This window comes from Balaenoptera physalus, assembly GCF_965194825.1.
Source record: "Balaenoptera physalus genome assembly, chromosome: X".
Classification (NCBI taxonomy): domain Eukaryota; kingdom Metazoa; phylum Chordata; class Mammalia; order Artiodactyla; family Balaenopteridae; genus Balaenoptera; species Balaenoptera physalus.
In genome coordinates, this window is record NC_138903.1 from 25,704,466 (window position 1) to 25,731,198 (window position 26,733).

General features: G+C 37.7%; 1 long non-coding RNA gene across 2 annotated transcripts in view; it reads right to left on the reverse strand.

The window, feature by feature from the left end:
* Positions 1-26,733, reverse strand: part of LOC309652655 — a 316,601-nt gene that overhangs the window by 64,093 nt on the left and 225,775 nt on the right. The gene's annotated exons all lie outside the window — the stretch shown is intronic.

The following is a 26,733-nucleotide window of genomic DNA, read 5'->3' on the forward strand; positions in this document are numbered from 1 at the left end:
TGTCAGTTGCTTCATTTGCAAATATATTCTCCCATTCTGAGAGTTGTCTTCTTGTCTTGTTTGTAGTTTCCTTTGCTTTGCAAAAGCTTTTAAGTTTCATTAGGTCCCATTTGTTTATTTTTGTTTTCATTTCCATTTCTCTAGGAGGTGGGTCTAAAAGGATCTTGCTGTGATTTATGTCATAGAGTGTTCTCTCTCTGTTTTCCTCTAAGAGTTTTATAGTGTCTGGCCTTACATTTACGTCTTCAGTGCATTTTGAGTTTATTTTTGTATACAGTGTTAGGGAGTGCTCTAATTTCATTCTTTTACATGTAGCTGTTCAGTTTTCCCAGCAGCACTTATTGAAGAAGCTGTTTTTTCTCCATTATATATTCCTCCCTCCTTTATCAAAAATAAGGTGACCATAAGTGTGTGGGTTTATCTCTGGGCTTTCTATCCTGTTCCATTGATCTATATTTCTATTTTTGTACCATACTGTCTTGATTACTGTATCTTTGTAGTATAGTCTGAAGTCAGAGGCCTGATTCCTCCAGCTCCATTTTTCGTTCTCAAGATTGCTTTGGCTATTCAGGGTCTTTTGTGTTTCCATACAAATTGTGAAATTTTTTGTTCTAGTTCCTGTGAAAAATGCCAGTGGTAGTTTGATAGGGATTGCACTGAATCTGCAGATTGCTTTGGGTAGTAGAGTCATTTTCACAATGTTGATGTTTCCAGTCCAAGAACATGGTATATCTCTCCATCTGTTTGTATTGTCTTTAATTTCTTTCATCAGTGTCTTATAGTTTTCTGCATACAGGTCTTTTGTCCTCCTAGGTAGATTTATTCCTAGGTATTTTATTCTTTTTTTGCAATGGTAAATAGGAGTGTTTCCTTAATTTCTCTTTCAGATTTTTCATCATTACTATATAGGAATGCAAGAGATTTGTGTGCATTAGTTTTGTATCCTGCTACTTTACCACATTCATTGACTAGCTCTAGTAGTTTTCTGGTAGCATCTTTAGGATTCTCTATGTATAGTATCATGTCATCTGCAAACAGTGACAGGTTTACTTCTTCTTTTCCGATTGGGATTCCTTTTATTGCTTTTTCTTCTCTGATTGCTGTGGCTAAAACTTCCAAAACTGTGTTGAATAATACTGGTGAGACTAGGCAACCTTGTCTTTTTCCTGAGTGTATAGGAAATGTTTTCAGTTTTTAACCATTGAGAATGATGTTGGCTGTGGGTTTGTCATATATGGCCTTTATTATGTTGAGGTAGGTTCCCTCTATGCCTACTTTCTGGAGTTTTTATCATAAATGGGTGTTGAATTTTGTTGAAATCATTTTGTGCATCTGTTGAGATGATCATATGCTTTTTATCCTTAAATTTGTTAATATGGTGTATCACATTGATTACTTTGCATATATTGAAGAATCCTTCCATTCCTGGGACCCCAATTGATCATGGTGTATGTTCCTTTTAATGTGCTGTTGGATTCTGTTTGCTACTATTTTGTTCAGGATTTTAGCGTCTATGTTCATCAGTGATATTGGTCTCTAATTTTCTTTGTGACATCTTTGTCTGGTTTTGGTATCAGGGTGATGGTGGCCTCGTAGAATGAGTTGGGGAGTGTTCCTCCCTCTGCTATATTTTGGAAGAGTTTGAGAAGGATAGGTGTTAGTTCTTCTCTAAATGTGTGAGAGCATTCGCCTGTGAAGCCATCTGGTCCTGGGCTTTTGTTTGAAGATTTTTAATCACAGTTTCAATTTCAGTGCTTGTGATTGGTCTGTTTATATTTTCTATTTCTTCCTGGTTCAGTCTTGGAAGGTTGTGCATTTCTAAGAATTTGTCCATTTCTTCCAGGTTGTCCATTTTATTGGTATATAGTTGCCTGTAGTAATCTCTCATGATCCTTTGTATTTCTGCAGTGTCAGTTGTTACTTCTCCTTTTTCATTGCTAATTCTATTGATTTGAGTCTTCTCCCTTTTTTTCTTGATGAGTCTGGCTAATGGTTTATCGATTTTGTTTATCTTCTCAAAGAACCAGCTTTTCATTTCATTGATCTTTACTATTGTTTCCTTCGTTTCTTTTTCATTTTTTTCAGATCTGATCTTTGTGATTTCTTTCCTTCTGCTAACTTTGGGGGGTTTTTGTTCTTCTTTCTCTAATTGCTTTAGGTGTAAGGTTAGTTGTTTATTTGACATTTATCTTCTTTATTGAGGTAGGATTGTATTGCTATAAACTTCCCTCTTAGAACTTCTTTTGCTGCATCCCATAGGTTTTGGGTTGTCATGTTTTCATTGTCATTTGTTTCTAGGTATTTTTTGATTTCCTCTTTGATTTCTTCAGTGATCTCTTGGTTATTTAGTAGCGTATTGTTTAGCCTCCATGTGTTTGTATTTTTTACAGTTTTCTTCCTGTAATTGATATCTAGTCTCATAGCATTGTGGTCAGAAAAGATACTTAATATAATTTCAATTTTCTTAAATTTACCAAGGCTTGATTTGTGACCCAAGATATGATCTATCCTGGAGAATGTTCCATGAGCACTTGAGAAGAAAGTGTATTCTGTTGTTTTTGGATGGAATGTCCTATAAATATCAATTAAGTCCATCTTGTTTAATGTATCATTTAAAGCTTCTGTTTCCTTATTTATTTTCATTTTGGATGATCAGTCCATTGGTGAAAGTGGGGTGTGAAAATCCCCTACTATGATTGTGTCACTGTCAATTTCCCCTTTTATGGGTGTTAGCATTTGCCTTATGTATTGAGGTGCTCCTATGTTGGGTGCATAAATATTTACAATTGTTATATCTTCTTGGATTGATCCCTTGATCATTAATGTAGTGTCCTTCTTTGTCTCTTGTAATAGTCTTTATTTTAAAGTCTCTTTTGTCTGATATGAGAATTGCTACTCCAGCTTTCTTTTGATTTCTATTTGCATGAAATATCTTCTTCCATCCCCTCACTTTCAGTCTCTATGTGTCGCTAGGTCTGAAGTGGGTCTCTTGTAGATAGCATATAGACAGGTCTTGTTTTTGTATCCGTTCAGCCAGTGTTATGTCTTTTGGTTGGAGCGTTTAATCCATTTACATTTAAGGTAATTATCAATATGTATGTTCCTATTTCCATTTTCTTAATTGTTTTGGGCGATTTTTTTTGTAGGTCTTTTCCTTCTCTTGTGTTTCCTGCCTAGAGAAGTTCCTTTAGCATTTGTTGTGAAGCTGGATTGGTGGTGCTGAATTCTCTTAACTTTTGCTTGTCTGTAAAGGTTTTAATTTCTCTGTCAAATCTGAATGAGATCCTTGCTGGGTAGAGTAATCTTGGTTGTAGTTTTTTCCCTTTCATCACTTTTAATATGTCCTGCCACTCCCATGTGGCTTGCACAGTCTGCAGAAAGATCAGCTTTTAACCTTATGGGGATTCCCTTGTATGTTGTCTGTTACTTTTCCTTTGCTGCTTTTAATTTTTTTTGTTGTTAAATTTTTGATAGTTTGATTAATATGTGTCTCAGCATGTTTCTCCTTGGATTTATCCTGTATGGGACTCTCTGCACTTCCTGGACTTGATTGACTATTCCCTTTCCAATGTTAGGGAAGTTTTCAACTATAATCTCTTCAAATATTTTCTCAGACCCTTTCTTTTTCTCTTCTTCTTCTGGGGCCCCTATGATTTGAATCGTTGTGCATTTAATGTTGTCCCAGAGGTCTCTGAGACTCTCCTCAATTCTTTTCCTTCTTTTTTGTTTATTCTGCTCTGTGGTAGTTATTTCCTCTGTTTTATCTTCCAGGTCACTTATCCGTTCTTCTGCCTCAGTTATTCTGCTATTGATTCCTTCTAGAGAATTTTAAATTTCATTTATTGTGTTGTTCATCATTGTTTGTTTGCTCTTTAGTTCTTCTTGGTCCTTGTTAAACGTTTTTTGTATTTTCTCCATTCTTTTTTTTTTTTTTAAACATCTTTATTGAAGTATAATTGCTTCACAATGGTGTGTTAGTTTCTGCTTTATAACAAAGTGAATCAGCTACACATATACACACGTTCCCATATCTCCTCCCTCCTGCATCTCCCTCCCTCACACCCTCCCCATCCCACCCCCCCAGGCGGTCACAAAGCACGGAGCTGATCTCCCTGTGCTATGTGGCTGCTTCCCACTAGCTATCTATTTTACATTTGGTAGTGTATATATGTCCATGACACTCTCTCACCTTGTCACATCTCACCCCTCCCCCTCCCCATATCCTCAAGTCCATTCTTTAGTAGGTCTGTGTCTTTATTCCCATCTTGCCACTAGGTCCTTCATGACCTTTTTTTTTTTTTCCTTAGATTCCATATATATGTGTTAGCATACTGTATTTGTTTTTCTCTTTCTGACTTACTTCACTCCGTATGACAGACTCTAACTCCATCCACCTCATTACAAATACCTCCATTTCATTTCTTTTTATGGCTGAGTAATATTCCATTGTATATATGTGCCACATCTTCTTTATCCATTCATCCGATGATGGACACTTAGGTTGCTTCCATGTCCTGGCTATTGTAAATAGAGCTGCAATGAACATGTATTTTCTCCATTCTATTTCCATGATTTTGGTTCATCTTTACTATCATTACTCTGAATTCTTTTTCAGGTAGACTGCCTATTTCCTCTTCATTTGTTTGGTCTGGTGGGTTTTTACCTTGCTCCTTCATCTGCTGCATATTTCTCTGTCTTCTCCTTTTGTTTAACTTACTGTGTTTGGGGTCTCCTTTCCGCAGGCTGCAGGTTCGTAGTTTCTGTTGTTTTTGGTGTCTGCCCCCAGTGGGTGAGGTTGGTTCAGTGGGTTGTGTAGGCTTCCTGGTGGAGGGGACTGGTGCCTGTGTTCTGGTGGTTGGGGCTAGATCTTGTCTTTCTGGTGGGCAGGGCCACGTCTGGTGGTGTGTTTTGTGGTGTCTGTGACCTTATTATGATTTTAGGCGTCCTCTCTACTAATGGGTGGGTTTGTGTTCCTGTCTTGCTAGTTGTTTGGCATGGGATGTCCAGCACTGGAGCTTGCTGGCCGTTGGATGGAGCTGGGTCTTAGAGTTGAGACAGAGATCTCTGGAAGAGCTCTCACTGACTGCTATCACATGGGGCCGGGAGGTCTCTGGTGGACCAATGTCCCGAACTTGGCTCTCCCACCTCAGAGTCTCAAGCCTGACACCCGGCCAGAGCACCAAGACCCTGTCAGCCACATGGCTCAGAAGAAAAGGGAGAAAAAAAAAGAATGAAAAATAAATTCTAAAAAATAATAAATAGAAATTATTAGAATAAAAATATAATAGTAAAAGAGAGCAACCAAACCAATAAACAAATCCACCAATAACAAGCGCTAGAAACTAAACTAAGATAAACATAAAACTCAGATACAAATCAGTTACAGACAGCAAACCCCAAGTCTACAGTTGCTCCCAAAGTCCACCACCTCAATTTTAAGATGATTCGATGTTTATTCAGGTATTCCACACATGCAGGGTACCTCAAATTGATTGTGCGGATTTAATCCACTGCTCCTGAGGCTGCACAGAGAAATTTCCCTTTCTCTTATTTGTTCGCACATCTCCAGGGGTTCAGCTTTGGTTTTAGACCCACCTCTGCATGTTGGTCGCCCCCAGGCAACTGTTCCCACCCAGACAGGACAGGGTTAAAGCAGCAGCTGATTAGGGGGCTCTTGCTCATTCAAGCTGGGGAGAGGGAGGGGCACAGTAGTCATAATTGGAATGCGGGGCAGCCCTGTGGCCGCAGAGACCACCATGACACTGCAACAGCCTGAGGCACACCATGTGTTCTCCCAAGGAACTTGTTCCTGGATCATGGGGCTCTGGCAGTTGCATGCTGCACAGGCTCCCAGGGAGGTTGTGGATAGTGACCTGTACTTGCACACAGGATTCTTGGTGGCTGCAGCAGTAGCGTTGGTGTTTCATGCCCGTCTCTGGGGTCTGAGCTGATAGCCACGGCTTGCACCCATCTCTGAAGCTCATTTAGGTGGTTCTCTGAATCCCCTCTCCTTGCACACCCCGAAGCAATGGTCTCATCTGTTCGGCAGGTCCAGACTTTTTCCCAGACTCCCTCCCAGCTAGCTGTGGCGCACTAGCCTCCTTCAGGCTGTGTTGATGCAGCCAACCCCAGTCCTCTCCCTGGGATCTGACCTCCGAAGGCCGAGCCTCAGCTCCCAGGCCCCACCCACCCCAGCGGGTGAGCAGACAAGTGTCTCAGGCTGGTGAGTGCTCGTCGGCACTGATCCTCTCTGCAGGAATCTCTGCTCTTTGCCCTCTGCACCCCTGTTGCTGCATTTTCCTCTGTGGCTCCGAAGCTTCCCCCCTCTGCCCACCCCCCATCTCCGCCAGTGAAGGGGCTTCCTAGTGTGTGGAAACTTTTCCTCCTTCACAGCTCCCTCTCAGAGGGGCAGGTCCCATCCCTATTCTTTTGTCTCTGTTTTTTCTTTTTTCTTTTGCCCTACCAGGTACGAGGGGAGTTTCTTGCCTTTTGGGAAGTCTGAGGTCTTCTGCCAGTGTTCAGTAGGTGTTCTGTACGAGTTGTTCTACATGTAGATGTATTTTTGATGTATTTGTGGGGAGGAAGGTGATCTCCACGACTTACTCCTCTGCCATCTTGAAGGTCCCTCACTACCCAGTCTTAATCCAAGGACCTTACCTCTTAGCAACTTTCTCTTCCTTATGCCACATGTAAATGAGAGTGGCCATCCTTCCATACCATGTAATGTAGGATCTGGGAGCTTCGTGCTTCAGTTTCTAATGACACACTGAATACTGTTCCACTCCACTGTTCTTACTTCCACTCATTATTGAAAGCAATAGTAATTTCATTGCAAGGGGAAAGTGGAGGGTATCAATATTTGTTTAGTATCTTTTAGAAAGCAGGAAATCTACACATGTATTAATGAAGTAGTAAATTTTCACATCTGTGATCTTTTAAAATAAGCCTATCAAATATTTATTCTCTTTCAACAGCCAAAAGAAACTCGAGTTAAAAGAAGCTAAATAACTTCCCAGAAGTCTCACAAATAATAAATGACTGGACAGGTATTTGAACCCAAAGACTGGTCTTTTAAAGTTTGTGCCCTTCTATTACACCAGCTTTTCTCAAAGTATGGTCCCTGGACTGGCAAAATTGGCATCACCTCACAACTTGTTGGAAGTCCAAATTCTTGTACCTGATTCCAGACTTACTTACCTAGATAGTGCCAGAATTAGGCCCAGAAATCTGTATTTTAACAAGTCCTTCAAATGTTTCTGAACCATGCTAAATTTTGAGAATGTCTGTCCTATGGTATATTTTTTTTCCAGTGAAAAGAAACAGATAATATCTTTGATCCAGCTTTAGATACTGTTCCTCTTCGAAATTGGGTCCTGTGAACCCCAAAGATAGCCCTGAACTTTAAACACTGTTTCTGTTAAGTTTATTCAAGGTTTTGTTTACTTTGTTTTTACTTGAGGCTGGTAAATAGTCTATTTTCCGGACATCATCCCAAGTCTCTCCAATATTACAGTGCCTTTCATTTAATGTTTATTTATTCATTCACCCATGCACTCATTCATGCAACAACTATTATTTGAAAGCCTTTCATGTGTTAGGTACTGTGCTAGACTAGAAAGATTAATGGGCCCCCAAAGCTGTCCATGTCCTAATCCCCAGAAACTTTGAATATGTTCTATTGCATGGCAAAGGGAAGTTAAGGTTGCAGAAAGGTTGTTAATCAGCTTAGCTTAGAATAGTGTGATTTTCCTGGATTATTATTAGTGCCCCCAAAATGAAATACTTAGGTATAAATCTTAAAAATATGTATAAGATCTATATAAGGAAAACTAAAAAACCCTGGCAAACAAAATCAAAACATAAAGGGAGAGATATTCCATGTTCATAGATAGGAGGACTCACAATTGTCAAGATGTCAGTTCTTCCCAATTTGATCTATAGATTCAATGCAATGGCAATCAAAATTCCACCAAGTTACTTTATGCATATTGACAAATTGATTCTAAAGTTTATATGCAGAGGCAAAAAACCCCCAAAAAAGCCAACACATTATTAAAGGAGAAGAACAGTATTGGAGGACTGATGCTACCTGACTTGAAGACTTACTATAAAGCTACAATAACCAAGACATGTGGTATTGGTGCAAAGAATGGACAAATAGATCAATGGAACAGAAGAGAGAACCCAGAAGTAGACCCACATAAATATATGACAAAGGAGCAAAGGCAATGCAATGAAGCAAAGACAGTCTGTTCAACAAATGTTTCTGGGACAACTGGACATGCACAAGCAAAAATAAAAAAAGAATCTAGACAGAAACCTTACACACCTCACAATAATTAACTCAAAAATGGATCACAGACTTAAAATGTAACATGTAAAAGTATTAAACTCCTAGAAGATAACATAGGAGAAAACCTAGATGACCTTGGGTGTAGTGATACTTTTTTTGATATAACACCAAAGACATAATCCATGAAAAAATAACTGATAAGCTAGAATTCATTAAAATTAAAAAATTTTTGCCCCATGAAAGACAGTATCAAGAGAATAGGAAAACAAGCCTCAGATTGGGAGAAAATATTTGCAAAAGACACATGTGATAAAGAATCATTATCCAAAATATGCAAAGAACTTTTAAAACTCAACAATAAGAAAACAAACCCAAGTAAAAAAATAGGCCAAAGACAAGACACCTCACCAAAGATATGATAAAAGATGGAAAATAAGCATATGAAAAGATGTTCCACATCATATGTCATGAGGGGAATGCAACATAAAACAATGTAATATCATTATGTACCTATTAGAATGGCCAAAATCTGAAACATGGACAATGCCAAATGCTAGCAAGGATGTGGAGCATCACGAACTCTTGTACATTGCTGGTGGGAATGCAGAATCGTTCAGCCACTTTGGAAGACAGTTTAGCAGTTTCTTACAAAGTTAAACATCCTCTTACTATATGATCTAGCAACTGCACTCCTTGGTATTTAGCAGAAGGAGTTGAGAACTTATATCCACACAAAAATCTGCACATAGACATTAATAGCAGCTTTCTTCATAATTGCCAAAACTTGGAAACACCCAAGATGTACTTCAGTAGGTGAATGGATAACTAAACTGTGATACATCCAGATAATGGAATATTTTCAGCGTTAAAAAGAAATGAGCTGTCCAGCTATGAAAAGACATGGAGGAACATTATATTCATATTACCAAGTGAAAGGAGCCAATCTGAGAAGACTACATACTGTATGATTCCAACTATATGACATTCTGAAAGAGGCAAAACTGTGAAAACAATAAAAATATCAGTGTTTGCCAGGAGGTGGGGACGAGATGAAAAGGCAGAGCACGGAGGATTTTCAGAGCAGTGAAAATACTCTGTATGATATTAAATTGATGGATATATGCCATTATACATTCATCCAAACTCATAGAATATACAACACCAAGAGTGAACCCTAAGGCAAACTGTGGACTTTGAGTGATTATGATGTATCAATGTATGTCCATCCATGGTAAAAAAAAAAAAAAAAAAAAAAAAATGTACCATCCTGGTAAGTGATGTTGTTAATGGAGGAGGTTATACATATGTATAGTCAGGGGGTATATGAGAAATCTCTACGTTTTTACAATTTTATTATAAACTTAAAACTTCTCTAAAAAATAAAGACTTTTAAAAAGTAAAAATAAAAAGTTTTATTTAAAAAGCAACTTAGGTCCCTTAAAAGTCAGTTTCTTCCTTAGCATTTCTTTTGCCAGTGTGAGTGTGTGGGAAGAGAAACTGTTTTACTGAAAGACTTCTAAATAATTTTTTCTAGCTACAGATTTTGAAAAAGCATTTAAAAACAGTTTCACAGTGTACTCTCCTGGATGACAACTTTCCTTTGATGCAGAGGAGTGACTTTTAAAAAAAGTAGTTTTTAAATAGTTGTTCTCCCCAAGGCAAAGGTACCTCATTCTAATGTCTTTTCAGCTCTTTGCCCTTCTTCTTATTTTTCAAGTCTTTCAGCACTACTGATACAATTTCCCAATATTTTATTTAGTGGGCTGGACCAAATGAAGTACTTAATTCTGTGGTGCCATTCATTTTGAAATAAAAAGAAAAATATTCTAGGTAACAGGACTCAATTTTTTTCTGGATTTAATTTCCCATACATGTTTTAGTTAACCATTTCAGCCTGGTTTTCTTTTCTTTTCAATAAAAGAAACATAAAAAGCTCAAATCTTCATGGTTGTAAGAAGAGATATAAAGATTAAAAATGGAGTTGCTTTAAGTACTCAACAATTAAAAGTAAAGAAAATAAACAGTGTCCTGGAGTTTTACTGCAATACCCACAGTAGCAGAAGAAGGGTGTCATGTTTACTATGACTTTTTTTTTGATATTTTACCAAACTGTATAATATAGTTTGAATTTCTCAGGCCTTGTTAATAATGCAGAAACCTCATATTTGTATATAAACTTCCTTTTGGAGAGTTAAAATCTCCTTTATAACATTTCCTCTAACCATGCCAATATTCTACTTGGAAGGCTTAGTTATTTATTTTATTCCCAATAACAAATAAGAAAATGAGACATAAAGACTCAGGATATCTGATATGCATTCATAAGTCTGAGAAGTTGTTGTGTCAAAACTACAATGCATCTATTTCTTAAGTTCCAAACTATCAATTCAGCTTTGACTCTTTCCTAGGTTAAAAGTAAACCATTATTCTTTAGGGTAAGAAACTTCTATCCATGACTGGATTTACCTTCCTGTGTGACACAACTAAAAACAAGACAAATTATGTATTAAAAACTCGTTTAGACACTATACATCAGGTATCAAAGGACAATCATCCCTGAGATCAGGAAATCCAATGGGGTGAGCCTGTGACTTCATCAGCTTACTGTCTAGAGAGTGTTCCTAGGCCCCAGCACAGTGATGGAGAGCCTCGGCAGAACCTGGAGGTCACACTGAGTTGAGAAGATGCAGCTAGAGTCTGGATATACCAAGGCAGCTAGAGTTTTCAGGGAAATATACCAGGGAGGAAAGAACTGCACAAAGAGAGAAGTCCAGAGATCTGCAGAGGGTCCCCAAGTCTTCTTCTAAGTATAGACCAATGCATATATGTGAGGAAATTAACTGATGTCAGAGAAAGAACTGTTCAGAGGCAATTCTCCATGGGTCTCAGTATTAGTTTAAACAGATATTTATTTTCTCACAGCTCTGGCAGCTGGAAGTCCAAGATCAAGGTGCTAGCAAGATTGGTTTCTCCTGAGGCCTCTCTCTTGACTTGCAGACCTTATTGTTGTGTCCCTCCATGGTCTTTTCCTGTGAGTGTATATCCTTGGTGTCTCTTCCTCTTCTTATAAGGAGATGAGTCATATGGAATTAGAGCTCCAACCTTATGACCTCATTTGATCTTTATTACCTTTTTAAAGGCACTATCTCTAAATAAACTTACATTGGGGATTAGAGCCTCGACATACTAACTGGGGGGGGGGTGTCATAATTCAGTCCATAACAGTCTCTTTTGCTTCTACATGTCTTACAAACAGATTCACTAACTGCCTTTGTTCTAGTATATCTTTTCAAGAATTTTTATAGTGAACTCTCTTAGAGCATAAATATAATGTCTCCTTTGGAAGCAAAGAACAATCTTGCTTATTGTTTAGTAAAAAAGAACTAGATTCACTAAGCTTAGAGTTTCCTTCCTATAATGTAACCTTCTGCATGTGCAGAAGTCATCTGGTCCTCTTCCCACTATCCTGTGAGAATTGGGACTCACAGAACTGATGAACTCTGTCCAGGGTCTTGTGACTTCTGTCAGCATTCCTGACACTGTGGCAGTTAAGCTGTTAACTAGCAAGTAGGGCAAAGCTGAGCCCTTTCACAGATTTTCAAAAGTACCACCCAAAAGAATTAGATCACCATATCTCCCACAGGACCACCAATAGTTCATGGTCCCACCAGTCAAAATGGAAAACCCTGTACAGGGTATGGGGAGAGGGCTCAGAATGATATTGCTACAGTAATGGAGAAAATTTAGCCCTATATTAAAGGCTGTGCTAGTTCTATCTAACAAAACTTAAAAGCAAGCTTTGAAAGGATCAAAGTATTTCAAAGTAACTTAACTGCAACTCAGAAGAAAGTTCAACACTTCCTAACACCATACACAAAAATAAACTCAAAATGGATTAAAGACCTAAATGTATGGCCAGACACTATAAAACTCTTAGAGGAAAACATAGGCAGAACACTCTATGACATAAATCACAACAAGATCCTTTTTGACCCACCTCCTAGAGAAATGGAAATAAAAACAAAAATAAACAAATGGGACCTAATGAAACTTAAAAGCTTTTGCACAACAAAGGAAACCATAAACAAGACGAAAACAGAACCCTCAGAATGGGAGAAAATATTTGCAAATGAAGCAACAGACAAAGGATTAATCTCCAAAATATACAAGCAGCTCATGCAGCTCAATATCAAAAAAAAAACAACCCAATCCAAAAATGGGCAGAAGACCTAAATAGACATTTCTCCAAAGAAAATATACAGATCACCAACAAACACCTGAAAGGATGCTCAACATCACTAATCATTAGAGAAATGCAAATCAAAACTACAATGAGGTATCACCTCACACTGGTCAGAATGGCCATCATCAAAAAATCTACAAACAATAAATGCTGGAGAGGGTGTGGAGAAAAGGGAACCCTCTTGCACTGTTGGTGGGAATGTAAATGGGTACTATTATGGAGAACAGTATGGAGGTTCCTTAAAAAACTAAAAATAGAACTACCATATGACCCAGCAATCCCACTACTGGGCACACACCCTGAGAAAACCATAATTCAAAAAGAGACATGTACCACAATGTTCATTGCAGCACTATTTACAATAGCCAGGACAGGGAAGCAACCTAAGTGTCCATCAACAGATGAATGGATAAAGAAGATGTGGCACATATATACAATGGAATATCACTCATCCATAGAAAGAAATGAAATTGAGTTATTTGTGGTGAGGTGGATGGACCTAGAGTCTGTCATACAGAGTGAAGTAAGTCAGAAAGAGAAAAACAAATACCGTATGCTAACACATATATTTGGAATCTAAAAAAAATGGTTCTGATGAACCTAGGGGCAGGACAGGAATAAAGACGCAGATGTAGAGAATGGACTTGAGGACATGGGGGGAGGGTAAGCTAGGATGAAGTGAAAGAGTAGTATTGACATAGATACACTACCAAATGTAAAATAGATAGCTAGTGGGAAGCAGCTGCATAGCACAGGGAGTTCAGCTCAGTGATTTGTGACCACCTAGAGGGGTGGGATAGGGAGGGTGGGAGGGAGGTGCAAGAGGGAGAGGATATGGGGATCGATGTATACATATAGCTGATTCACTTTGTTATACAGCAGAAACTAACACAACATTGTAAAGCAATTATACTTCAATAAAGATGTTAAAATAAATAAATAAAAATTTTTTTTTAAGTTCAAAAATATCCAGGGCCTAACATGGTAATAGTTGGCATTTTTGGCATTCAATTAAGAAAAATGACTAGGCTTTCAAAGATGCAGGAAAATACTACTCATAATAAGGAGAAAAACAAATACATGGGAAAAGATCCAGAAATTACATAAATGTTAGAATCAGTAAATAAGGACTTTAAAACAGTTATCATAACTATATTCCATATGTTCCAGAAAGTAGAGGAAAATTGAGCATATTAAGCAGAGACAAACTCATATAAATTAAAAATACAACGTCTGAGACAAAAAAATACATTGCATTGTGTTAACAGGCTATTAGCCACTGCAGAGAAAAAAACAAAAGAAAAACAGTAGTAAACTTGAAGACATACCAAAAGGAACTATCCAAAATAAAAAAGAAAAAGACTGAACAAAACCTGAAGAGTATCAGTGAGCTGTGGGACAATATCTAGTTATCTAATATATATGTAATTGGGGTCCTGAAAAGTAAGGGGGGGGGCATGAAAAGAAAAAAATAATTTGAAAAAATAATGAGCAAAATTTTTCTACATTTGATGAAAACTATAAACCCAAGATCCGCAAAGCTTAACAACCCACAAGCACAAGAAAGAGGAAGAAAAATACACCATGCATATCACGTTCAAATTGTTAAAACCAGTAATAAAGAGAAAAATCTTAAAAGGAGCCAGGGACAAAAAGACACATTATATACAGGGGAACAGAGATAAGAATTACAGTAGATTTTCCACCGGATTCATTGCAAGTGAGAGGACACTGGAGCAGCATTTTTAAAGCAATGGTTGAATTATATACCCAGGGAAAAACAAAAATAAAAAAAAAGACTTTTTCATACTGACAAAAGCTGAAATAATTCCTCACCAAGATGTGCATTACAAAAGAATATTAAAAGAATTCTTCAAGTAGTATGAAAATGATACTAGATGAAAATCTGGGTTTTCATAAAGGAATGAAGAGCACCAGAAATGGTAAATACAAAGACTTTTAAACTTACTTTTAAGTCTCTTTTAAATATAATTATCAGTTTAAAGCCAATAGCATATATAGAAGTAAAATGCACAATGACCATAGCACAGCAGCTGAGACAGGGAAAATGGTTCTAAGTTTCTTTTACCATAGTTGAAGTAGTATAATGTTAACTTAAGGACGCTTATTAAGTTAAATGAGTGTCCTATAAATCCTAAAGCAACCACTTAGAAAGACAAATTATACCTAATTAGCCAAAAAGGGAAATAAAATTAAACCATGAAAAATACTCATTTACCCTGATACCAAAACCAGACAAAGACACTACCAAAAAAAAAAATTACAGGCCAATATCTTTGATGAATATAAATGCAAAAATCCTCAACAAAATAAAGGCAAACCGAATCCAGCAACACATAAAAAAGATCATACACCACAACCAAGTGGGACTTATCCCAGGGTCACAAGGATGGTTCAACATATGCAAATCCATCAATGTGACACACCACATCAACAAAAGAAAAGACAAAAACCACATGATCATCTCAATAGATGCAGAAAAAGCATTTGATAAAATTAATCATCCATTCATGATAAAAACCCTTATGAAAGTGGGTATAGAGGGAACATATCTCAATATAATAAAAGCTATTTATGACAAACCCACAGCCAATATAATACTCAACAGTGAAAAGCTGAAAGCCTTCCTGCTAAAATTTGGAACAAGACAAGGATGCTCACTCTCACCACTTCTATTCAACATGGTATTGGAAGTCCTAGCCACATCAATAAGACAAGAAAAAGAAAATGTATTCAAATCAGTAGGGAAGAGGTAAAATTGTGATTTTATGCAGATGTCATGATACTATATATAGAAAACCCTAAATATTGCACACAAAAACTACTAGAATTGATAAACAAATTCAGCAAGGTAGCAGGATACCAGATTAACATTCAGAAATTGGTTGCATTTCTTTACACTAACAATGAACTATCAGAAAGAGAATATAAACAAACAATCTCTTAAAATCACAGCAAAAAAAAAAAAAAAACAACTTAGGAATAAAATAAACCTCACCAAGGAGATGAAATACATCTACTGAGAACTACAAAACATTAATAAAGGAAACTGAAGATGATTCAAAGAAATGGAAAGCTATCCCATGCTCTTGGATTGGAAGAATTAATATTGTTAAAATGGACATGCTACCCAAAGCAATCTACTGATTTAATGCAATCCCTATCAAATTACCCATGACATTTTTCACAGAACTAGAACAAATACTCCTAAAATTTATATGGAATCATAAAAGACCCAGAATTGTCAAAGCAATTCTGAAGAAAAAGAACAAAGCAGGAGGCATAACCCTCCCAGACTTCAGACAATACTACAAAGTTACAGTAATCAAAACAGTGTGGTATTGGCACAAAAACAGACATATGGATCAATGGAACAGAATAGAGAGCCCAGAAGTAAACCCACACACCTATGGTTAATTAATCTTCAACAAAGGAGGCAAGAATATACAATATGGAAAAGACAGTCTCTTCAGCAAGTGGTGTTGGGAAAGTTGGACAGCTGCATGCAAATCAGTGAAGTTAGAACACAGTCTCACACAATACACAAAAATAAACTCAAAATGGCTTAAAAATTTAGATATAAGACATGACACCATAAAACTCCTAGAAGAGAACATAGGCAAATCATTCTCTGACATAAATCATACCAATGTTTTCTTAGGTCAGCCTCCCAAGGCAATAGAAATAAAAGCAAAAATAAACAAATGGGACCTAATCAAACTTATAAGCTTTTGCACAGCAAAGAAAACCATAAACAATATGAAAATTTAACCTATGGACTGGGAGAAAATATTTGCAAATTATGTGACCAACAAGGTATTAATTTCCAAAATATACAAACAGCTCATACAACTCAACAACAACAAAAACAACTCAATCAAGAAATGGGCAGAAGGGGCTTCCCTGGTGGCGCAGTGGTTGAGAGTCTGCCTGCCAATGCAGGGGACACGGGTTCAAGCCCTGGTCTGGGAAGATCCCACATGCCGCGGAGCAACTGGGCCCGTGAGGCACAACTACTGAGCCTGCGCGTCTGGAGCCTGTGCTCCGCAACAAGAGAGGCCGCGATAGTGAGAGGCCGACGCACCGCGATGAAGAGTGGCCCCCGCTTGCCGCAACTAGAGAAAGCCCTCACACAGAAACGAAGACCCAACACAGCCATAAATTAATTAATTAATTAATTAAATTAAAAAAAAATGGGCAGAAGACCTAAATACACATTTCTCCAAAGAAGATACCCAGATGGCCAATAGGCACATGAAAAGATGCTCATCATCACTAATTATTTGAGAATTGCAAATCAAAACTATGGTCAGAATGGCCATCATTAAAAAGTCTACAAATAACAAATGCTAGAGGGGGTGTGGAGAAAAGGGAACCCTCCTATAGTGTTGGTGGGAATGTAAATTGGTGCAGCCACTATGGAAAACAATATGTAGGTTCCTCAAAAAACAGAATTGCAATATGATCCAGCAATCCCACTCCTGGGCATATATCCAGACAAAACTATAATTCAAAAAGATACATGCACCCCTATGGTCATAGCAGCACTATTCACAATAGCTAAGACATGGAAACAACCTCAATGTCTATCAACAGATGAATGGATAAAGAAGATGTGGTGTGTGTGTATGTATATATATATATATATATATATATATATATATATATATATATACACATATACATACACATACACACAATGGAATATTACTCAGCCATAAAAGAAAATGAAATAATGCCATTTGCAGCAACATGGATGGACCGAGAGATTATCCTACTAAGCAAAGTCAGTCATAAAGAGAAAGACAAATACCATAGGATATCACTTATATGTGGAATCTAAACTACGCCACAAATAAACATATTTACAAATCAGAAACAGACTCACAGATATAGAGTACAGATTTGTGTTGGGGAAGGGGGAAAGGGGTGGGGGAGGGAAGGATTGAGAGTTTGGGATTAGCAGATGCAAACTATTATATATAGGATGGATAAACAACAAGGTCCTACTGTATAGCACAGGGAACTATATTCAATATCCGGTGATAAACCATAATGGAAAAGAATATGAAAAAGAATATATATGTGTATAACTGAGTCACTTTGCTGTACAGCAGAAATTAACACAACATTGTAAATCAACTATACTTCAATAAATTTTTTAAAAATACCCATGCAAAAAAAAAAAAAGGCAGAATAGGAGGGCAAAAAAGGAAAGATGTAACTGATGTATTTATTAGAACACAAATAGCCAGATGGTAGACTTAAACCCAACCACATCAATAAACACATTAAATTTAAGTGGTCTAAATACCCCAATAAAAGGTAGAAATTGTCAGATGGAATAATATAAAAAGGAAGACCAAACCACAGGCCAAACCAAGAAACTCATTTTGAATATGAAGACAAAAATAGGTTAAACCTAAAAGAATGAGAAAAAATATACCACACTAACACTAATCAAAAGAAGGCCATAGCAGTTAAATTGATATCACAAAAAGTAGATTTCAGAACTAAAAATATTCTTTAGGGTTAATAAGAGGCTACTATTAATAACATAACTGAAAACAACAAAATAGGGTGAATTAATAACTGAAACCTGAATTATGATCACTATCCATCTTTTTCCTTTTCTGACCTTTATTTTCCTCAGATATGTGAAGAGGAATTGGGACTAGAAGATTTTAAATTCTTGAACATTACTAGAAGTCTAGATTTTAGTTTCCAGTCACTGAAAATTGTCAAACTGTTTGCCAACTCTTGGTTAATACTTTCGATGGTATTCATGAATGGTGTAAAATATGGCTGTTACAATCATCAAGTTTCTTATAAAACTGAAATTCTCGGGTTTTATATCAATATCAGTAACCAGGCATTTTACAGAAGTTCATGATTTACTGAATAAAGTAAAAATCTCACGACAACTCAATGGGAGTTTTGGTAAGTCCCAAAAAAAAATTCTTTCTTAAATTTCCATTAAACATTTTTAACATAGTGTTTACTTTAAAATTTCTACATTGGTAGGTAGATCTAGAGGGAGATGAGCAAAACCTGTTTCAATGCTAGGCAACAGATGGCAGATAAAAGATATTATCATATACCTTCAACCAGGCAAGATAAATTGTTCAAATATATTTTAGCAGCTGCTAAAGCAAATAGAAATACAGAGGAGGTAAAGCAAATAAACAAACAAAAGAATTTCAAATGATCCTATGGAGACTAATTAAGGAATTGTGCAGTTTTAAAGCTATATATTTCTGTAAATTCCAGCCTTGTCTAGGTTCTTAATTGTTGTCTTTAAAATTTTAACACATCTGAGAACTATTATTCTGTTTCCTGGTGCTCTGCGCATCTTAAAGAACTACCAAAAAGTCCACAGCAGTCTCCTGGGGAAAGTGAAACTCAAGTTAACCACAGCCAAGTCAATTTCTAGCTAGAGAACTGACTGTTCTCAACACTGAAATACATATCCTAATTGACTCATGGAACTGACTTGGCAGGCTATAAGGTTTGAAGTCACACCAAGCAACAGGTTGGCGTGTTAAGAAGAATAATGGCCCAGGAGTCAGGAGACAGCTCTTTGTTATGGTAGTAACAGTTATGGGAGCCCTGATAAGTTACTCAGCATCTAGTGGCTCAATTTCCTTGTTTATACACAGGGGAAATCATTCCTGCACTGCCTATCTAAGAGGGCTTTTAGGTGTATCAAATTATATAAATTATATAAAACATTTGGTAATAGTAAATAGAACAAAAAGAGGAAATGGGCAATAATGAAGGAAAAATTATTTATGAAGTTATCTAAAACTTTTAAAGCTTATAATGTTTTACAAATTTAAGATATATTTTATCATTTTATTTGTATTATTTTTGTCATTTATCATTTTATTATTGAAACCACCCTATGAATTATATAAGGAAAATACTCCTAATTTTCTAAAAAAGATACTGAAAAAGTGGTTGCCCAAGTTAAAAACCTAATTCATAACATAGTCATCAACCTATCTTCTGTGTAAAGAAGACTTTTCTCAACAATTTAAGCTGCCCAGAAAACGGAGTAATCTGTCTTCTAACGTAATGAATTCCACTTCTGTAGATATTATAAGAAGAATTATTCCTGCATTGAAAGGAAGGAGATAAATGAATATTAAATGAAACCCAGGCTGACAAAAGGGGTCCATGTCACAAAAAATGCTAAAGAACCCTAGGGCCTAGTGATTCTCCTACAAAATGGGGCTTATAATATCTACAGGGACAGATATCTGTGGGAGACAGAGAGGGGGCTTGCACAAACTGGATTTTTCTACTGGATAGTAAGAAACGATGTATTGCACCAATCCTCTGGATGTGATATATGAACACTTTCTGTCCCAGAGACAATGGCAGTGATCATTCTAGTGTCCAGTTTAAGAAGATGAAATAAGTAGCCACTGCTCTGGAACATTAACCAAGCCTGGTAAAATCCTGGTTAGATGCACTACCAGCAGACTTAAGGTCAACATAACAAACACACATGTGTGCACACACACACACACACAACTCTGATATTTTGCCAAGGTAATAATGATTCCTATTCCACCATATTTAAAACATTAAATTGTATACACTTCAATGTCAATATGTCTGTCTATAATTAATAATAAAATTTAAATTCCTATATCTGTGCATAATCCAAACAGTGAAACAGACCTGAGGTTACCTATAAAATGCTCATGTTCACGGAAGAAGAAATTTTTTTTTAATAAATTTTATTTTTATTTTTTTCTTTTTGGCTGCATTGGGTCTTTGTTGAGGCACGCAGGCTTTCTCTAGTTGCAGCAAGTGGGGGCTACTCTTCATTGCGGTGTACAGTCTTCTCATTGCTGTGGCTTCTCTTTGTTGTGGAGCATGGGCTCTAGGCGCACGGGCTTCAGTAGTTCTGGCACTCAGGCTCTGTAGTTGTGGCTTCTGGGCTCTAGAGCACAGGCTCAGTAGTTGTGGCACACGGGCTTAGTTGCTCTGCAGCATGTGGGATCCTCCTGGACCAGGGCTCAAACCTGTGTCCCCTGCATTGGCAGGTATATTCTTAACCACTGCACCACCAGGGAAGTCCCTGAAGAAGAAATTTCTTCAGCAACTATATTTTGGAAGAAAAGCAAATATTCCTAGAGGTATATGTCCCAGTATTTTCTCTAGTTTTAAATGGCACTTTAAAACTTACAAATTGGTTTAAAAGCACTGCATTTTCCACTGAGTCTGGAAAGACATTTCTAAGAAAGATGGTACTATATTAACAATATTAATAAAGATATTAATAAGAAAGATAATAACAATATATTAAACAATTACTAATCCTCATAAGAACTCTATAAGGTAGATATTATCATTATCTTCATTTCAAACAAGAACTTGAGATTTAGAGAGATTGAAGTACTTGCCCAAGATAACAAAAGTGGAGAAGCCTGGATCTGAACTAATTCATTCAGAATTAGATCACAGCTGCACATGATGGCAGTATGGTAGGAACCATGGTAAGGAATTTGCTTATAGTGTTCCATTTAATCCTTTATACCCTCATTAATTTAGTACCATTATGATCCTCTTTCCAGATGGGCAAACTGATATTAGTGAGATCCAAAGTCTCCCTGTTAGGATATCACAGATCTGGGATTTTCCCCCCGGCAGTCTGTCTCCAAAGTTAATGTGTTTAATTCCGGCATTCTACTACTCTTGCAAAGTAAAAGAGGTACTTAAAATGACTTGTGCATAGAACTGTTATGATCATCTTATCCTTGATTACAATGCAGGAACATAAATCCTTCCAATTCTTCAAACTTTATTATCCTTTTCATTTGTATTGAGTTACTTTTTAGGAACGTGGTACACATTAAGAATTTTAGGGGGGCATTTAAGCTGAAAGAGGAGTAAGATGTGGAGATCACCTTCCTCCCCACAAATACATCAAAAATACATCTACATGTGGAACAACTCCTACAGAACACCTACTGAACGCTGGCAGAAGACCTCATCCCAAAAGTCAAGAAACTCCCCACATACCTGGGTAGGGCAAAAGAAAAAACAGAGACAAAAGAATAGGGACGGGACCTGCACCTCTGGGAGGGAGCTGTGAAGGAGGAAGAGTTTCCACACAGTAGGAAGCCCCTTCACTGGCGGAGACGGGGGGTGGTGGTGGGGAAGCTTTGAAGCCACAGAGGAGAGTGCAGCAACAGGGGTGCAGAGGGCAAAGTGGAGAGATTTCCACATAGAGGATCAGTGCCGAGCAGCACTCACCAGCCCGAGAGGCTTGTCTGCTCACCCGCTGGGGCGGGTGGGGGCTGGGAGCTGAGGCTCGGGCTTCGGAGGTCAGATCCCAGGGAGAGGACTGGGGTTGGCTGCATGAACACAGCCTGAAGGGAGCTAGTTCACCATGGCTAGCCGGGAGGGAGTCTGGGGAAAAGTCTGGAACTGCCTAAGAGGCAAGAGACCATTGTTTCAGGGTGTGTGAGGAGAGAGGATTCAGAGCACCACCTAAACAAGCTTCGGAGATGAGCACGAGCCACAGCCATCAGCGCAGACACCAGAGACGGGCATGAGATGCTAAGGCCACTGCTGCCGCCACCAAGAAACCAGTGTGCAAGCACAGGTCACTAACCACATCTCCCTTCCCAGGAGCCTATGCACCCTGCCACTGCCAGGGTCCCATGATCCAGGGACAACTTCCCTGGGAGGACACACAGCATGCCTCAAGCTGTTGCAACGTCATGCTGGCCTCTGCCATCGCAGGCTCGGCCCGCATTTTGTACCCCTCCCTCCCCCCAGCCTGAGTGAGCCAGAGCCCCCTAATCAGCTGCTACTTTAACCCCGTCCTATCTGGGCAAAGAACAGACGCCCTCAGGCGACCTACATGCAGAGGCAGGGCCAAATCCAAAGCTGAATCCCAGGAGCTGTGTGAACAAAGAAGAGCAAGGGAAATCTCTCCCAGCAGCCTCGGGAGCAGCGGATTAAATCTCCACAATCAACTTGATCTACCCTGCATCTCTGGAATACCTGAATAGACAACAAATCATCCCGAAATTGAGGTGGTGGACTTTGGAAGTAACTGTAGACTTGGGGTTTGCTTTCTGCGTCCAATTGGTTTCTGGTTTTAGGTTTATTTTAGTTTAGTATTTAGAGCTTATTATCATTGGTAGATTTGTTTATTGATTTGGTTGCTCTCTTTCTTTTTTTTAATGGATATATACTTTTTCTCCTTTTTCTCTGTTTGTGAGTGTGTATGTGTATGTTTCTTTGTGTGATTTTGTCTGTAGAGCTATGCTTTTACCATTTGTCCAAGGGTTCTGTCTGTCCATTTTTTTGTGTGTTTTTTTGTTTTTTGGATATGTTTAGCGCTTGTTATCATTGGGGGATTTGTTTTTTGGTTTGGTTGCTCTCTTCTGTCTTTCTATTTTTTATTTTAATTGTTTATATTTTTAATTTTTTAATTTTAATACCTTTATTTTATGTTATGTTTCTTTCTTTCTTTTTTTCTTTTTCCCCCTTTTCTACTGAGCCGTGTGGCTGACAGGGTCTTGGTGCTCTGGCCAGGTGTCAGGCCTGAGCCTTGGAGGTGGGAGAGCTGAGTTCAGGACATTGGTCCACCAGAGACCTCCCATCTCCATGTAATATCAAATGGCGAAAGCTCTCCCAGAGATCTCCATCTCAAGGGTAAGACTCAGCTCCACTCAACTTCCAGCAAGCTACAGCGCTGGACAACCTATGCCAAACAACTAGCAAGATAGGAACACAAACCCACCCATTAGCAGAGAGGCTGCCTAAAATCATAATAAGGTCACAGACACCCCAAAACACACCCCCAGATGCGGTCCTTCCCACCAGAAAGGCAAGATCCAGCCTCATCCACCAGAACACAGGCACCAGTCCCCTCCACCAGGAACCCTACACAACCCACTGAACAAACCTTACCCAGAGGGGGAAGACACCAAAAACAATGGGAACTATGAACCTGCAGCCTGCTAAAAGGAAACCCCAAACACTGTAAGTTAAGCAAAATGAGAAAACAGAGAAATATGCAGCAGATGAAGGAGCAAGATAAAAACCCACCAGACCAAACAAATGAAGAGGAAATAGGCAGTCTACCTGAAAAAGAATACGGAGTAATGATAGTAAAGATGATCCAAAATCTTGGAAATAGAATGGAGAAAAAACAAGAAATGTTTAACAAGGACCTAGAAGAACCAAAGAGCAAACAATGATGAACAACACAATAAATGAAATTAAAAATCTCTAAAAGGAATCAATAGCAGAATAACTGAGGCAGAACACATAAGTGACCTGGAAGATAAAATAGTGGAAATAACTACTGCAGAGCAGAATAAACAAAAGAGAATGAAAAGAGTTGAGAACAGTCTCAGAGACCTCTGGGACAACATTAAATGCACCAACATTTGAAGTGTAGGGGTCCCAGAAGAAGAAGAGAAAAAAAAAACACTGAGAAAATATTTGAAGAGATTATAGTTGAAAACTTCCTTAATATGGGAAAGGAAATAGTCAATCAAGTCCAGGAACCACAGAGAGTCCCATACAGGATAAATCCAAGGAGAAACATGCTGAGACACATATTAATCAAACTATCAAAAATTAAATACGAAGAACAAATATTAAAAGCAGCATGGGAAAAGCAACAAATAACATACAAGGGAATCCCCATAAGGTTGACAGCTGATCTTTCAGCAGAAACTCTGCAAGCCAGAAGGGAGGGGCAGGACATATTTAAAGTGATGAAAGGGAAAAACCTACAACCAAGATTACTCTACCCAGCAAGGATCTAATTCAGATTCGATGGAGAAATTAAAACCATTACAGACAAGCAAAAGCTAAGAGAATTCAGCACCACCAAACCAGCTTTACAATAAATGCTAAAGGAGCTTCTCTAGGCAGGAAACACAAGAGAAGGAAAAAACCAACATTAACAAATGCAAAGCAATTAAGAAAATGGTAATAGGAACATATATATCGATAACTATCTTAAATGTAAATGGATTAAATGCTCCAACCAAAAGACAGCGACTGGTTGAATGGATACAAAAACAAGACCCGTATATATGCTGTCTACAAGAGACTGACTTCAGACCTGGGGACACATATAAACTGAAAGTGAGGGAATGGAAAAAGATATTCCATGCAAATGGAAATCAAAAGAAAGCTGGAGTAGCAATTCTCATATCAGACAAAAGAGACTTTAAAATAAAGACTATTACAAGAGACAAAGAAGGACACTACATAATGATCAAGGGATCAATCCAAAAAGATGATATAACAATTGTAAATATTTTTATGCACCCAACATAGGAGCACCTCAATACATAAGGCAAATGCTAACAGCCATAAAAGGGGAAATTGACAGTAACACAATCACAGTAGGGGACTTTCACACCCCACTTTCACCCATGGACAGATCATCCAACATGAAAGTAAATAAGGAAACACAATCTTTAAATGACAAATTAAACAACATGGACTTAATTGATATTTATAGGACATTCCACCCAAAAACAACAGAATACACATTCCTCTCAAGTGCTCATGGAACATTCTCCAGGATAGATCATATCTTGGGTCACAAATCAAGCCTTGGTAAATTTAAGAAAACAGAAATCATATCAAGTATCTTTTCCAACCACAATGCTATGAGACTAGATATCAATTACAGGAAAAAAATATGTAAAAAATACAAAAACATGGAGGCTAAACAATGCACTACTAAGTAACTGAGAGATCACTGAAGAAATCAAAGAGGAAATCAAAAAATACCTAGAAACAAATGACAATGAAAACATGACGACCCAAAACCTACGGGATGCAGCAAAGGCAGTTTTAAGAGGGAAGTTTATAGCAATACAATCCTACCTCAAGAAAGAAGAAAAATGTCAAATAAACAACCTAACCTTACACCTAAAGCAATTAGAGAAAGAAGAACAAAAAACCCCCAAAGTTAGCAGAAGGAAAGAAATCACAAAGATCACATCAGAAATAAATGAAAAAGAAATGAAGGAAATGATATCAAATATCAATAAAACTAAAAGCTGGTTCTTTGAGAAGATAAACAAAATTGATAAACCATTAGCCAGACTCATCAAGAAAAAAAGGCAGAAGATTCAAATCAATAGAATTAGAAATGAAAAAGGAGAAGTAACAACTGACACTGCAGAAATACAAAGGATCATGAGAGATTACTACAAGCAACTATATGCCAATAAAATGGACAACCTGGAAGCCATGGACAAATTCTTAGAAAAGCACAACCTTCTGAGACTGAACCAGGAAGAAACAGAAAATATGAACAGACCAATCACAAGCACTGAAGTTGAAACTGTGATTAAAAATCTTCCAAAAAACAAAAGCCCAGGACCAGATGGCTTCACAGGCAAATTCTATCAAACGTTTAGAGAAGAGCTAACACCTATCTTTCTCAAACTCTTCCAAAATGTAGCAGAGGGAGGAACACTCCCAAACTCATTCTACAAGGCTACCGTCACCCTGATACCAAAACCAGACAAAGATGTCACAAAAAAAGAAAACTACAGGTCAATATCACTGATAAACATAGATGCAAAAATCCTCAACAAAATACTAGCAAACAAAATCCAGCAGCACATTAAAAGGATCATACACCATGATCAAGTGGGATTTATCCCAGGAATGCAAGGATTCTTCAATATATGCAAATCAGTCAATGTGATACACCATATTAACAAACTGAAGAAGAAAAACCGTATGATCATCGCAATAGATGCAGAAAAAGCTTTCAACAAAATTCAACACCCATTTATGATAAAAACCCTCCAGAAAGTAGGCAGAGTGGGAACTTACCTCAACATAATAAAGGCCATATATGACAAACCCACAGCCAACATCGTTCGCAATGGTGAAAAACTGAAACCACTTCCACTAAGATCAGGAACAATACCAGGTTGCCCACTCTCAACACTATTATTCAACATAGTTTTGGAAGTTTTAGACACAGCAATTAGAGAAGAAAAAGAAATAAAAGGAAAGCAAATCAGAAAAAAAGATGTAGAAGTGTCACTGTTTGCAGATGACATGATGCTATACATGGAGAATCCTAAAGATGCTACCAAAAAACTACTAGAGCTAATCAATGAATTTGGTAAAGTAGTAGGATACAAAACTAATGCAC